The sequence below is a fragment of the Arvicanthis niloticus genome, chromosome 10, assembly GCF_011762505.2.
Source record: "Arvicanthis niloticus isolate mArvNil1 chromosome 10, mArvNil1.pat.X, whole genome shotgun sequence".
NCBI lineage: Eukaryota > Metazoa > Chordata > Mammalia > Rodentia > Muridae > Arvicanthis > Arvicanthis niloticus.
In genome coordinates this window covers 11791956-11807770 of record NC_047667.1, presented here as the reverse complement: position 1 = coordinate 11807770, position 15815 = coordinate 11791956, and the positions used below count along the sequence as shown (strand labels likewise).

The following is a 15815-nucleotide window of genomic DNA, read 5'->3' as shown; positions in this document are numbered from 1 at the left end:
CCTGCTTAGGGAATGGTGCCACCCATAAAGGTCTGAATCTTACCACACCAATTAACAATCAGAGCAAGACCCTAGACGCGCCCACAGGTCAACCTCATCTACACAATCCCTCAAATGAAGCTCTCTTCCCAAATGATTCTATGTTCTATCAATTGGACAGTTTGAAGTAGCCAATAGACACTGTGTAAAACTTGTCTAGTAATCAGAAAAAGGAAAAAAAAACAACATTAAAAACATTCACTATTTTTGAGCAAGATATTTGCACTTTATAAAGAAACTCAACTCAACAAAAACACCAATACTGAAAAAAAAAAAACTAACTAGAAAACAGTAATGTCAGCATTTTAAAAGATGGTGACAAAAAAGGAAACTGATATTTCCTGTACATAAATAGTAGGAAAATACATTATGGAATATCTAGATTTTATAATATTTTTATATATGTTAAAATAAAGAGATCTATGAAATAAGTAAGTTGTGTTTAAGGAAGTTTTTGTTAAAGAGTGGACATGGCATTATACAGTACTGCTAATCAGTCAGGGGAGAGGAAGCAGCAGAGAAGAGGATGCACCGTGTTTTTCCAGTTTGTGTACGAATGACTTCAGAAGCATAGAGAGAGCAGTGAGTTTTCATCACTTTCTTGTGAGATCCAGACAAAAAGGAGCATATTCTTCATGAGTTGTTAGAGTATGTAAATAGTACCAGCTTTGTTAGGGTCAAAGCCTGGGTCCTGGTGCCTTAACAAGGCACGCCTCGACATCCATCCTCAATAAGCCAGTTAGTTTCACAGATAAATGTCAGTGGAAGGAAAAGGAAGGAGATGTTATCAATATGGCCACCTTGAGGAAAGCAACAAGGTGATGCAGAGACACCAGCACCACACACCCATGGCTGTCTTCAAGGTCCTGACATGATGTCTAAAGGTTTTCTTTTAAATAGAGGCCAAAGGGTAGGCCTCGCTCACTAAACATTTGTGATTAAGAGCTGGTTTCACTCATCATCATTGTCTCAGTCTCAGTCTCTCTGGCAAAGTAGCTGGACCATGGCAAAGGCCATCTTCTCTTTTAGGCTGGCCTTCATCTCACCAAACAGTAACAAAACAAGCAAATTACTAGTACAAAGTACAAAGCAAGAGAGAAAGCTGGTGCTAGCCTTCTAGACATGCTGGCAGGGATGGAGATATTTTAAAGAAACCTTTGGGTCTCATGTATTAGCTATCAGTTCATCAAAACAGTGGGCCCCAGGCAATGGGAATTTTCCTCAGGAATCTTGTTAGCATAAAAGGCAGCCTAAATCTTGGACCAGCTAGAGGATAAAGAGATGTACAACTTGTTAGACTACACTATGGAAGAGGCAATGATGGCTTAGTAGTGTGTGGAAACTTGACCTGGACACTTGGCCATTCATTAGCAATGATCGAGCCTCAGATAAACCTCATTGGCTATGATACTGCCACTGCGCAAAGCTCACTTGGCCATTCATAATTCTGGATTTCTACTTAAATCTCAGTTTTACATCAGGAGTACAAAGATAGACTTGGGGCTCCCACATTGAATATATATTTACCCCTTTATCTTTTGCTAATAATTTAGCTGTTTTAATTGGCTTGTCAGGAACAGATGGCTAAACCTGACTTCTTGAAGCATAGATTGTCACCCAAGTCATGTAACACTCGCTGAAATACCAGCTGTGAGTAAACACTTCCAAAGTGTCCAGGAGTATCAGACATGCGCAAAGGTATCATTTGGAGCTCATGCAGAACGTCACAGACCAGCATTGCTGAGCTAGGGAAAGGGAAGTCACGGCTCTACACTGGACATTGTTTTCAAAGCCAAGGCTCCCTTATCTGGAAGGACATGGGTTTCTGAAATGGTTTAGAGTACTGAGCAATGAGCTTTAGTGAATGAAATATGTAAACTTCCTCTAAAAGCATAAGCATTCCATCATCAACTTCCATGTATGATGACAAAGGAACTGGAGTCTGGCAAGATAGGTCTCTGTGCGTCTACCTCTGCTTTTGCCTATTTAAAATATTTTTTAAATTGCTGTGTATATGTATAAAGGTAAGGTTTACATGGACACATGAATGCAGCATATGCAGCATATGTCAAGGCCAAAAGATAGTTTTGGATACCCTGGAACTGGATTCACAAGCAGCTGTGAGCCACGCTGTGATTGTGCTGGGAACCAAACTCTGGGTCTCACTGCAAGAGCTGTGGTCTTGACAGCTTAGCCAGCTCTATAGCCTCACCACCTGCTATGATTTATGCAGATACTATCCCATGAGGAAACAGAAGCCAGGGCAGAATTCCTAAGTAGCCATAGACACTGCCATGCAAAGCAATGAGCCTCTGTGGAAAGCCCTGCATGGTAATATTCCCCCAGGGAGCTCATCTTAGGAGCATTACTATGCAATGTGAATTAAATCTTCTGTGCAGAGCAGCTGCCAAGTCCTCCAGAGTCACTTGTCCTTACCCTGGAGGCTGAGACTTTCTGTATCAGCAACCTGGTACATGATGCACCTGTGGGAGCTTTAGGGCCTGAGGAAGCTCAGTGCTGATGGAAGTTGGTGTGCTCCCCGGGTGAAGGCTGAATTCCAGCCCCAGACAGTCCTTCAATCATGACAGAACCGCATTGATTTATGTTTACCAGGGAGCATCTGGGAATATGAAAACACAAAGAAAAGGAGTGGCTGAACAAGGAATTTGTAAAGCCACACTAACTAAATACCATGGTACAGAGGCAAGGGAAGCAGTCATCTATAATTAAGTGCCCTTGGAGACAGAGTCCAGAATGTAAGAAGAGTTCGAGGTCAATATAATCTACAGAGAAACTTCCAGGTCAGTCAAAGCTACATAGAAGCACTGTCTCAAAAAAGAATAATAAAATACAGAAAGGGCCATGAGGTGCAAACAGCTACACCAAAGACTCAAAGAAGCTGAAAGGCAAAGTGGAGGCTGAAATATGGATTACTTAGTAAATTGCCTGCTGCAGAATCATGAGGACCAACATAAACACCCATGTAGACAAACCAGGTGCAATGGCAGACTGGAGAAGTGAAGACACACTGATCCTGGTTCACTGCCTGGTCACCCTCTTTGGTGAGCTCCAGTTGTATAGTGGGTGACCTGTCTCATAAAAATAAGGTAGATGCTTCCCATGGACAGACAATAGAGTCTGCCCTCTAGCCCACCTGACAGGAATGGAGATATTCTAAAGAAGCATTTATGTCTCGTGTATTAATGATCAGACAGTGAATCAGTGGACTCTACTGAATGGGGATTTCCTCAGAGTTGTGTATGGCTTAGAGTAGAGATAAAGATACAATCCTATGCCCCATTGATCATTGTCTCTTCCATGGCTGGTCCAAGACTCATGCTGCCTTTTTGTGCTGACCTCTTTATGCATGTACAAAGGAATATATAGAAATAAGGAGATGCAAGTACGTGAATGTGGGAGCATGTACCCACGCATGCACACAAGAAAGCAGCATAATGAAGCCATCAGAAATGAAGACCTAATAGCCAAAAGCCAAAATGACAGAGAGAATTGGGCTCCTTTGTTCCTCTAATCAACCTGATTTCTTTCCCCTTGAATCATCATTGTATAAACTTATGTAGATACTATATTGAAAGAGGCTTAAGAAAGAAATGAAATTTGTCACACATACATGAGCACACATGCACACAACACACAGACACACACACACACACACACACTGTTTTTATTTCTCCAAGCATAATTCCAGAAATAGTCTCTGTTATTAGAAAGTGAAATTATTAGGATACAGGGAAATAGCAAAACCAGATAAATATCTAGCAACTTTAAATACAAGTTTAAAGTGTCTTTGCTCCTGTCTTTAGGATGAAGCTCCAACTGTCAGCAAACAGGAATTACTGTCAGAAAGTGAAACATTAACTAACCTTCTACAGCCAAATGCCACAATGTCTATGACTGTGGGGAGCTGCAGATGTTTTTGTTTAAAAATAAGCTTTTCCTCACCCCAAACACCCTTCCCTTAAAACGAATCATATACCCACCTGTTTTACATCTTGATTTTTTAAATATTTTTATTTTCAAAATTAACTTATAGCACAATACCTAACTACATTTTGAATATTTGTATTTATGCCCACAGATAAGTGTATCTTTCACTCCTCAACGAAGAAACTTATATTTGTAACAGATGGAGACCTTTACAGGAAACCATAACAGAGAACAATGGTTCTTGTGGAACCCAGCCCCAGTTGATCTATCTGCAGCACAACTGATCCTATATGACATACCCCACTTGATCCATCTGCAGCACAGCTCTTTCACGAAAGGCTCATAGGACCTCTAATAAGAAGAACCAAAAAGGTTCTAAAAGCCAGAGGAACAGGATAGCAACTGTGACATTGTATCTCCTACAAGTATCCGGAACCTGCACTTACAGTCTTACCAACATGGCTGCCTAAATAAGACCTGGACAAAGACAGCACCAATAGACCTAGAAGAAAAAAATCACACAGGGTCCAACCACTGGAAAAATAACTGAACACGACTAAAGACTTACAAGAAAATAGTTTTCCCTGTTGGTTATTGAACATTGAATACAAAGTATTAGATAGATAGAATATATATATATATATATATATATATATATATATATATATATATATATCAAATATTAAAGAAAGAGGTCAGACACTACCAATTTGAGAGAGAATAGGGGTGAGGAATGGTCAGAGGATAGATTGAAGAGAAGAAAGAGAAAATTGTGTAATTATATTTTTATTTCAAAACCTATCTTTTAAATTAGCTTACAAATAAACTGATTTTACTAGGGGGCAAATTTATTCTTTAATTATTTTAGAGATGATTATACCAGAGTATATCATATTCACTTCATATGTCTACTTTCAATGCCCCTCTAAAATTATGTGGGGTTTTTTTTGTAACCCACTGGGACTAAAAGTACTGCCCATATACACATATGTACAGAGCCATCCACTCGAGCATGGGCTACCTACCAGAGGCCACACACCTGAGGAAGTCTCCCAGCAGCCAGCATCATCCAATACCTCCTCAGCTAGGAGAGGTTTTATGAACCCAATTCCACTCTATACTGGAGTCTCACCTGGCCTGATCTTCTGTGGGTCTTGTCCAGGCAACCATAGCTGCTGTGAGCTCATAAGTGCAGTCATCCTGCATGTCCAGATGACACCATTTCACTTTATCCTCCTCAATATCTGGCTCTTAAAATATCCTTGCCCTCTCTTCCAGAGTATTTCTTTCACCTTGTTGAGGAAGTACACAATAAAAATGTCCATTTGAGGTTGAACACTTTCCACTCACTCAATCTCTGCTCTTGAGCCAATAAAGAGAGTCGATACTGGTTAGAGTGCAGACATGTTCCTACACAGATTTTCATAAACATTTCATTTAGGTTGATTTGTCCCCACCTTCATTTTATTTCCCCATCCCTCTATTCCCACTGAAGCCCATATTTTTCTTTTCAGTTTGATCTGTTGTCTTTACACCAAACCTGTTTTTCCAGTTTCATTTACTTGTGTCAGGTTTCTAAGCCTTAAATCATGTCTACTCCCACAGGAATGCACTTATTTAGCATTTAGAGACTAGGATGATCTAATTGGGGTAGGAAACAGTGCATTTGTCCTTCCAAGCCTGAATTACCTTGTGTCTGGTTTCTTTTTCATTTTATTATATACTCCTTACCCCCTCCCATTTTCTAGTAAGAAGACTAAGCAGAGAGGAAAGCTTCTTGTCTTTCTGTTCTTGCCTGCCCACTGTCCTTTTGTGAGGGCTGCAGATTTGTCTCAATACACATAAATGAAGAGTGGGAGAAGTGAAAACAGACATTGCTGCCTCTTCTAATCATTTCACATGATTCTGTTTGTCTTTGCACATCCACCTGACGTTCTTCACTGCATGTTCCTGGAATTACTAAAAAGTACTGCTAAAGCCAGAAAATGATGAAGGGGCCTAAGGCCTCAAGCAAGTATTGCAGAAAAATAAACACCCTGTGAGACCACATGTGTACCAGATTTGGGGAAATGAAAGAAACCCCATGCTGGATTTTACTCCTGAGGTCCATGTATTCTGTAGCCCAGAGGAAGGTACTTCTAACATGATGTCAGCCAGAAGATGAGAAGATGAGATAAAAACAACAGCAACAACAATAGCCTGGAGAACAGTACCAACAGCAATGACAACAATAATAGCAACAACAACAACAAAAACAGCAATACCAACAGCAGCAGGAACACCAACAACAGCAACAGCAAAACCCAGGAAACAGAAACAAACAAAGAAATAAAACTGGCCAGGAAGTCCTGGACCTCCAGCAGCAGGAGTCCCAATGCTTGGAGGCCCTTAATGCTGGAAGAATTCCAGCTGCTGCTTCCTTGTTCTCTCACCCTTGCCTGGAAGCGGTCTGTGAGGATCTGACTGAACCTGAGAGTAGGGAGGAACCGGGAACCTTGTAGTTGGGTCAGCTGGACTAACGGCTCATTCTCCTTTCCAACCCTCACCCCAGGTTCTGCTATACATTCTTTAAAAATACCTGAGACCAGAAGTTCAGTGCCATTCTATTTCCTGGGACCACCCTGCTATGCAGGTGCTCTGTCTGTGCACTCTCTCTCCCTCCCTCCCTCCTTCCCTGCCCCTTCCTTCTCTTTCTCCCTCTCCCTCTCTCTCCCTCTCTTCCTCTTTCCCTCTTTCCCTTTCTCCCTCTTTCCTTCTCTCCTTTTCTCCCTCTACTTCTCTCCTTCTCTCCCCCTCCCCTTCTCCATACCCCTTCCCCTCTACTTACCCCTCTACCTCTACCTCTCTCCCTTTCCCTCCCCCTCTACTTACCCCTCGACCTCTACCTCTCTCCCTTTCCCTCCCCCTCTCCCTTCTCTCCCTCTCTCCCTCTCCCTCCCCCTCTCCCTCCCCCTCTCCCCATCTCTCCCTTTCCCTCTCCCTATTCCTCTCTCTTTCCCTCTCCCTCTCCTCTTCTCTCCCTCTTCCCATCTGCCCATCCCCCCTCTCTTTCTCTCTCTCTTCCCCTCCCCCCCCCCAAGTATCTATAATAAACTTCTCTCCAAAATTTACCCTCTGTGATCCATGAATTTCAACCTTGAAATTTGGAGTTAAGAACTCACATGACACTGGGCTGGCTTTAAAGGTCATGAATTTTTCTGAGAGCCTAGATCCAAAGCTAAATACATATAATATAAGAGAAAAGACTTCCATCAAATTCAAAGACATCTGCACACACACCAAATTCTGCATATCACTAAGGAGATAACAGTGTTCTCAGAGGAGCAAGCCCCCAGTTTACCTCACTGCTTTGGTGGCAAGATGGTCAGCAGGTTTATCTACCATATCCCATTACCATCTTCTGTTGTACACTCCTGATTTGAACAGGTCCAGTAACTTTGAAGAGGCTCTTCATGCTGCCTGCCAGCATGCAAGTACACAAGGATGAAGCCCAACCAGGATGAACATGGCACCCAGGAACCGGCTTTTGTTTCAGAAGTTCTCTTCATGTCAGGGTCAAACTTTAGGGGAAAAAAAAGAAAATGTAAAGAAAATAAAAGATTTATAGCTTCTCTATACAAGGAATCCTAATCTTCTTTCCACATCTGCCAATTCCTTAATAAAATAATAAAACTTTGTGTATCTCCCTGTAATATGTTCTCCAGGGTTGTGTAATTTTGTGACACCCCCACCCAACTAAATTTTCTAGGTTCTTGTTGTCTCCAGCCTCACAACAGTTTTGACATACATATTCCAACCAGGAATCAGACTGCTTGACTGAAAAAATATATAACAGGCTACCAGTTAGTCATTCAGCATAGACCATCCCTACCACTTCTAAAAGAAACTGTACAAGAAGGGAACCCCTACTTTGCCATTACAGTTCAATCTCTCCAAAAAAAAAAAAAAAAAAAAAAAACCTGTGCCGCTGCCTATTTGCCTGTCTACGGCATTAATAACTCTCTAAATAAACCTTTTTATGCTAATTATATATTTATTAGTTGAGAGAATATGCGGCAGCCAAATAGTTACAAAGCTTCAATATTTAAAATTGGTCTTTAGGACATTAGCCATAAGATCATATATGGTAAACTTACCATGTAGTAAACATATGGTAACCTGTACCATGTGGTAAGCATCTGATGATGTGAACAGTATTGGTTTATACACATTTATTCAGAGTCTAGAAAACATGATATGTATTCATTTAAGACAATAAAATATCTGAACATGTAAGAAATAAGGGGGGGGTGAAATTCTGAAAAAAATGTCCTCTCATCTCCATCTATCCCTCCAACCACATAAGTAAATGTAATAAAGTGGGGTACTGTCATGGGATTGGACGCTATAGTAGCCAATTCCAGCAGTTACTGAACTGAAACAGAGCTGAAACAGTCTATGTATGACTGCTATTTTATTTCACTAAAATGAATCCTACTACATATTCCTTACAGAAATATTTTTATTTTACTGCGTTATGTATTTTTTAAAGTTTTAAATGTATTTGCTTTATGGACATGAGTTTTCTGCCTGCTTGTATATATGGAAACCATGTGTGTGCCTGGTGACTGTGGAGGAGATCAGGACAAAATGTCAGGTCCCCTGGAACGGGAGTTACAGCTAGTTGTGAGCTACTATTCAGGTGATAAGAAACAAACCTGGGTCCCTGGGTCATCTACAAGAGAGAAAAGTGATCTGAATTACAAAGCCAACTCTCTAAGCCCTTATCTATATTTTTAAATTCTGTTATCTATCTTTCATCTATCTATCTATCTATCTATCTATCTATCTATCTATATATCTTGTGACAGTTTCTTGTATACCAGACTAACCTTAAACTTGGGGAAAGACCTTAAATTTTTGATATGTCTGTCTCTGCCCAACAGCAGTGTTGGGATTACAGGTGTGTAATGTTACACCCAATTTGTATGCAATGCTAGGGGTGAAACACAGCTCTTTGACATTTTAGAAATATATTCTATCATGTGAACCACATTCCCAGCCCTAGAAATCCTGTAATAGTTGTTTGTCATAACCATTTTGTTTATTGCTTGTTCGCACAAACATATCACCATTCCTATTGTAGAGTGAAAAATTATAAGACCATTTTATGAAATATATATACACTTTTTCTTTGCCCTTAGACCTGAGCAGAAAAAGTGCAGGTTCCAGAACGAGGAACTGAATGTAAGATTTCAGGCCTTCACTGCCCCAGGACACATTCCGGGTGGAGGACATTATCCCTGAATCAGAGGACACTTGCTGGATTAACATTCCTTAAGCCTCAGGGTGGGGAAAGCCCAAAGCAAGAAGACACATTCCTGACCACAGAGAAAGATGCAAGTCATCTAGGTGGGGCTATAACCCCACAAGAACAAGTGAAAAATAGTTAACCTGAAATAGTTGGAATGACAGGGTAGGGCACAGTGACATGGTAAAACTACATTTTTGAGAAGAATGAATGTACAGAGTGATTTTCACATGACTCTAAATCATTTAGGGTGAGTTCCTCTGAAATGTTCCACTATTTTTATGTTATGTATCCTTGACAACCCCTCACCCCCTTCCCACTCCCCTGGTTTGTGGTTTACTCCTTTAAAAACCCTCCTCAGACTGACTGGCTTTGTCAAGCTCTACTCTTGCGCGAGTGTGCAGTTTGGCCACTGGCTGCCAGCTCTCTTCCCTAATAAACCTCTGCTAATTGCATCCAGGTACGGTGTCTTGTGAGTTTATGGGTGGTCGTGACTTCCCGAGACTTGAGAGAGGGTCTCCCTATTTTGGGGGTCTTCACTATATGTAACCAAATTAATAGTAATCCCTTAGTGTTTTCTAATAAACACTGCAAATCCAAATTTGTTTGGCTTTCTAAAGGAAGGTTCTCATGATGGTTGGTTTTTAATGTTGGTTTGTTCTGGATCCAGACAAGGCTCCCAAGCCTCAGCTGGTTATTTAGTAGTTTCAAAATCCAACAATCTTGTTTCCCATTTGGACTGGGTATTTGTTGAAGAAAGACTGGACCATTTGCTGTGTAACATTAATCATGTTCTGCATGTGACTGATTGTCTTTGTGGGACTTAAACTTTTCCCTCTGTCTGAAGAGACTTTTATTTGAACTGGTAATAGTTAGATCTAGAGGCCTGAATAGATGAGGTCTGAATCTTTATGCAAGCACAGGTGTACTCTATTTATATCACACCAGGAAATATATATATATATATATATATATATATATATATATATATATATATCAGATCATTTTTTAGCATGTCATGATTTTGCCTTGAATTTTAGAAATTAAACAAGAATGAGAACAAAAAGCATGGATAAATGTGGGACTGTGAAAAGGAGAGCTTGGTTTCTGGAAGAGCACTGGCTAGAAATGACAGGAGACCCTGCAAGAGATGGTATACATTTTGCCAGGCTCCCAAACCCCAGTCTTCTGACTTGCAGCCAAAGACCTCCATTGATCTGTGCCTTTCAGTCACATAGGTCCCTAGCCCCTACCAGCCCCTCCACAGTTAGAGGGCGTGACTACAGGCCTCAGGGCCTCAAGAGATCTACATACTAATGAGATACCTGAAAGCCAGAGGACATAGCCAATTAAGCATTCTTTATTAGACCCTCCTCCCTCCTCCCTCCTCCCTCCTCCCTCCTCCCTCCTCCCTCCTCCCTCCTCCCTCCTCCCTCCTCCCTCCTCCCTCCTCCCTCCTCCCTCCTCCCTCCTCCCTCCTCTCTCCTCCCTCCTCCCTCCTCCCTCCCTATTTAACTCAGGTCTGCCCTGAGTTTTGGCGAGGTGCAGTCAGATTCCTCTACTTTTTGCTACGACAATAAATCTTGTAAAACCATAGACTTTCTAGTGTCTTTGGGACCTGCCGTGGAGAACCGCGGAGGAGCCGCTGCAGTCCAGACATGGGAGGAGGCCGCTGAGTCAAGCAAGCTAGCCAAGCTGCCAAGTCAGCCAAGTGCGGTAACAGAGTCTCCACACTTGGGGCGCTGTTGGGGCTTTCTCTTCCCCTTGTCACATCTCAGTTCTGCTGTGGCTAATCTGGGAGCCCCAGGACAGAGACTACCAGCCCTGCCCCTGAGGGAACATCAGGCTAAGATCCCTGCTCCAGGGTAAAGCCCCCAGCCCTCTTTGTTTCTCTTTTCATTGTGTCCACATTGAGTAAATCTCCTTTCTCTGGTTCTTCACTTCTTGGCCTAATTGACCTCTCTGTAGGATGGGTGGCTGCCAGGGTTTCAGCTCTCTCTGACCCTGGCAACTCTAGGGACACCTCTAACAAACTTAAGTCAGAATAACATCACACAACAAAACCCCCTAAATGTAAAGGGTTGTTTTTTTGTTTGTTTGTTTTGTTTTTGTTGTTGTTGTTGTTTTTTTTTTTTTTTTTTTTTTTTTTTACTTTCTGCCTTGATGTCCAAGATGTCCTATGGCCCCACAGGCAGCTTCTGTCACAGAAACCATCATGACCCTGTAGCAACTCCTCAAAGTGGCTTTTGGTTCAGTCAACTGTAGTGCACAAGCTAACATAGAAATTGCAAGCCCAGAAAGTAGTGTCTCATGTCTGTAAAGATAAACACGAGAGAACAGAAGGGCACAGATCTCAAATGTTCGTGTGAGTGGGTGCTAACAGCTAAGAGCTACAGCTGTCTACTCGTATTTCTTATTAGGTGCTCAACTCCTGAGAAACATCACATTTACTCAAGGGTAAGTGTTTAAGATGTATTCTTGTCAATTTAAACATACCAGTTTAAATCCCTGTGGATATAAAAGAATTTAAGTATCCATTGATGCTAATACTTCATTCATTAATTACATATTATACACACTTACATTCAAATGTACCTTTGATATATGTGAGGAAGTCCCATGACTCAACACATTTTTTTTATGCTCTTAATATCCTGGTCCAGTGCACATTGGCTTCTGTCTAAACCATTTAAAATGAATTGGATTTTGCACAAGCAACGCCTTATCAAGAGGTTGTGTCAAGAAGTCCTTCTAAAAATTTTAAGAATAGATACACTGTTTTTACTCTGGTGTTAATCTAAAACTGTAATTTTGTCAACTTTGCCAATTATGCATTTGGTTTTCAAAAATATTACTTTTGAATATTATGATTTACTATAATAATTGACTTATGGTTACAGGAATATATGCAGGAAATTAAAATAAGTAGGTACCAAACTTATTTATCAATTTTATTTTGTCAGCTTGGCTGTGATATGCATATAACCCCAAAATTGTTCTTTTCAGACTTACGTGTCTCCAAGTGAGAACTAAACTACTTAATTTAGAAATGCATAGAGGGTATCTTTATCAAAGGAGAAAATTTGTGAGAGACACAAATTAAGGTTATTCTCTCTTTCCTGGATGTAATTATGAGAAAAAAAATCTATCCTGTGTGTTTAAAAACATGTAAGTGATGCCTTCTTTCCACTAACCATATCCAGTATCTAGCTTGTAAGTTACTGTGATAAAATGCCCTGACAAAAATTATCCTAGGGAGAAAGGGGTTTATTTTAGCTCACAGTTTTGGTTACAGTACATCACTGTGGGGAAGTCAAGGCAGGGACTTCAAACACCTAATCATATCACATCCAGTTAAGAGCAGAGAGAAGATATGCACATGCACACTTTGTTGTGGTGGTCAGCTTGATTTATCCATGCTTATATAGTTCAAGATCCCTTGTGTTGAGAGGGGTGATACCCATATTGAGTTACATCTTCCCATGTCAATTAACTTAATAAAAATAATCTTCCACAGACATGCCAACAAGCCAACCCAATATAGGCAACCCCTCACTGAGGCAGTCTTACTAGGTCATTCTAGGTTGTATCAAGTTGACAAAGCTAACCATCACAGTCAATGTATTAGTTTTTTGTTACAGTGACAAATACCTCAGAAGATCAACTCAATGGTGAAAACAATTTGTCTCCATTCATGGTTTAAGAGTTTTGAGTCCATGATTAGCTTCCATTATTCAGAGGACTGTGGTGAAGCAGAATATCATGGTGGAAAGGTGTGATGGAGCATAGCCAGAAAGAAGGAAGAGAGAGGTGAGGGGCAAGGGAGGGCAACATGAAAGCCAAAAAGCAATCCCATAGGAACTTTCTTTATCCACTTTGTTCCCAACTCCAAATAATGCCAATGTGTTATGACTTCTTCCAGGGCTTAATCCATTGAATAGGTTATACTCCTTGTGATTAAACTATTCTTCAAAGTTAGATCTATGCTGGCTAGAGACAAAGTCTTTGTAGGACTTAAGCCCTTTGAGAACATATTTTATCTTAACCAAATGGCCAATAAATACAGAAAGAGAAAATAATAAATGCATGTAGGTTTTAAGTCTGCAATAATTGAGGAGGTGTCACTAATTTTGTTGAAAATAACTTACATATTTTTGTATTAGGCAAGATAGAGGTTAAAAACAGGAACTATGGTACTAGAGCAAAGTGAATTGCATTTTTATTGATTAAAATCTAAAAGTATAGAGGGAAGATGTCATAATAGAAAAGTTCATAAAATTTGGGATAATGAAAATATAGTAAATTTTTAAATTATAAATACAAGGTTAGGCACCGAACATAGAAAGACTGTGTCTTGGTTTCCTTTCTTGTTGCTGTGATAAAATAAACATACAAAGAAATCTAGGGGTGAGAGTTTTTTTTTCTAGCTCACAGTTCAAGTGTATAGTCCTTCATGATGAGGAACTCAAGGTGGCAGGAGCTTGAAACAGCTAGTCACAAATCAGGAAATTTCCTAATTTGTATCACAAATTAGGAAACAGAGAGTTCTGGATGCCTGATGTTACTCAGCTCCTTTATCTGTTTGTATAGTCTAGGATCCCAGCCAGGGAATGGTGCCACCCACAGTGGATGGGTCTTCTTATCTCTATTAATGCAATTAAGATAATCCTTCAGAGGCAAGCTCAGATGGTCATCTCCTGGGTGTCAATATGACAAGACACACTAACCATCACAGACAATGTAGACTTTGCTCTTATAAAACTATCCATATTAGCATTTTCAATCTTCTAATCATACTCAGTCTTTCCCAACAGTATCATAGGAGTGTCTGATTGGGAAAAAGTAGCAATTAAACCATGTTTAAATAATAGATGCTAATCTTAAGCTAGATAATGATAAGTGAAATCATCACCTCATTAACGCTTTTGAGATATTTGGAAATGTTTACAGAGAATGAACATGGACTGCAGATGGAGATGTTTCTAAAATGTTAGGTAGTGCATTAGCTAGATATGGGTCTGCCTTGGATTCATTCAAGCTAGTAGTAGGTAATGTGGAGCTGAGAAGATAGACTAAAAAAATGAATGAAAGTTGTTAGAACAATATGTGGTAGTGTCTCAACAGTTATGCAATAGCCTTAAAGGTACTGTTACTGGACTGAACTGTTATTAGAATTTTTATTGCTGCTGTTGAGGTTATGAGGCAGATGCCCATGAGACACAGGTTTGTACCCTGGACCCTATTTTGCTTTGATTATTCCCTACCCAACCCCCTTGTAATAATATACTTGGCCATCTAGCTCTTTTTCCTGCATACACTGCACACATATTCCTTTCCAAACAATGAAACTAGCAAATTCAGAATTCCACTGACTTTCCCACCTGCATCAGGCTACATATATTCTGATGTCTAAACAGTAGTACAATTTGTAGAGCACTTAGGAACAACCTCTTCCTTTTCCTGAAATCCATAGAAGGAAGCTCCAAATAATAATGGAGCTCCTGAGTGCTCTCAGTCCTGTGGCCTGCTCTCAATCTTGACAGTGTATTTCTCTACACAATCTGCACTGTGGCTTTGTTCTGGATAAAGGTATCATGTTTCTTTTACAATGCTATTTGAGCCCTTGTTTTCATTTCTTTGGATAAGAAGCCAGGAACCTGGAAACACCTGACTGAGACTCCAATCTCTGGTAACAGTTATAACTGTGGTATATACAGATGTTTTCATGAAGCTGAACCCAAATATACAAAGCTCACACTGAGATCAACTTGGTTTCTCACTGTGCTTTGGATCATCTATTCAAGCTACATGAGTTCTGTCTGTTCAGTCAACCAGTCTTGTGATCAATGACCAGAATAAAAGATATATTCTTAAAGCTTAATTAATAGATATGTTGCATTTGTAGTCTAAAGAAGTAGGGATGTCATTACATTTATTCCTGGGATACAGAATCAATATTTCCTTGTTACTATATATGAAACTGGTAATTCATTTAAAGATTATACAAACAAGACGTCCAATAATGGATTCTGAGAATTGTTATCTTTAAGGGCAATAACAAATGTAAAAATTGACATCACATAAGTATGGATTATAATAGAGAAACAAAACAAGTTTTAGTCACGTTTAATGAACTTTAAAGTGTGAGCCACTGGGCTGGGAGCTGGAAGAACAAATCTTAAAGGAGAGTCAAGGAAAACTGTGCTTGCCACATTGTCCCTTCACAACATTCATTTTACTAAGATACGTCAATGTTTTAAATTATGTGTATGGTGTTTGTTGGGGTGATGGTATGTGCACGTAAGTTCAGTCACCCATGGAAGCTAAAGAGGGTTCTGCATCTCCTGGAACTAGAGTTACAGGAAGTGCTGAGCTGCTCGATATCAATACTAGGAACTGAGCTCAGATCCTCTGCAAGAGCAGCAAATGTTTTCACCCACTACAGTGTCTCATCAGACCCCACAGTGTTCATTCCTAATGATGGATGATTCTCTTCTCTCAAACTTGAGACCACACCTTCCTTCCCTGAACTTGCTGA

General features: G+C 40.2%; 1 pseudogene; it reads right to left on the bottom strand.

The window, feature by feature from the left end:
* Positions 1–1402: 1402 nt before the first annotated feature.
* Positions 1403–1467, bottom strand: LOC143443829 (U4 spliceosomal RNA; annotated as a pseudogene).
* Positions 1468–15815: the final 14348 nt, after the last annotated feature.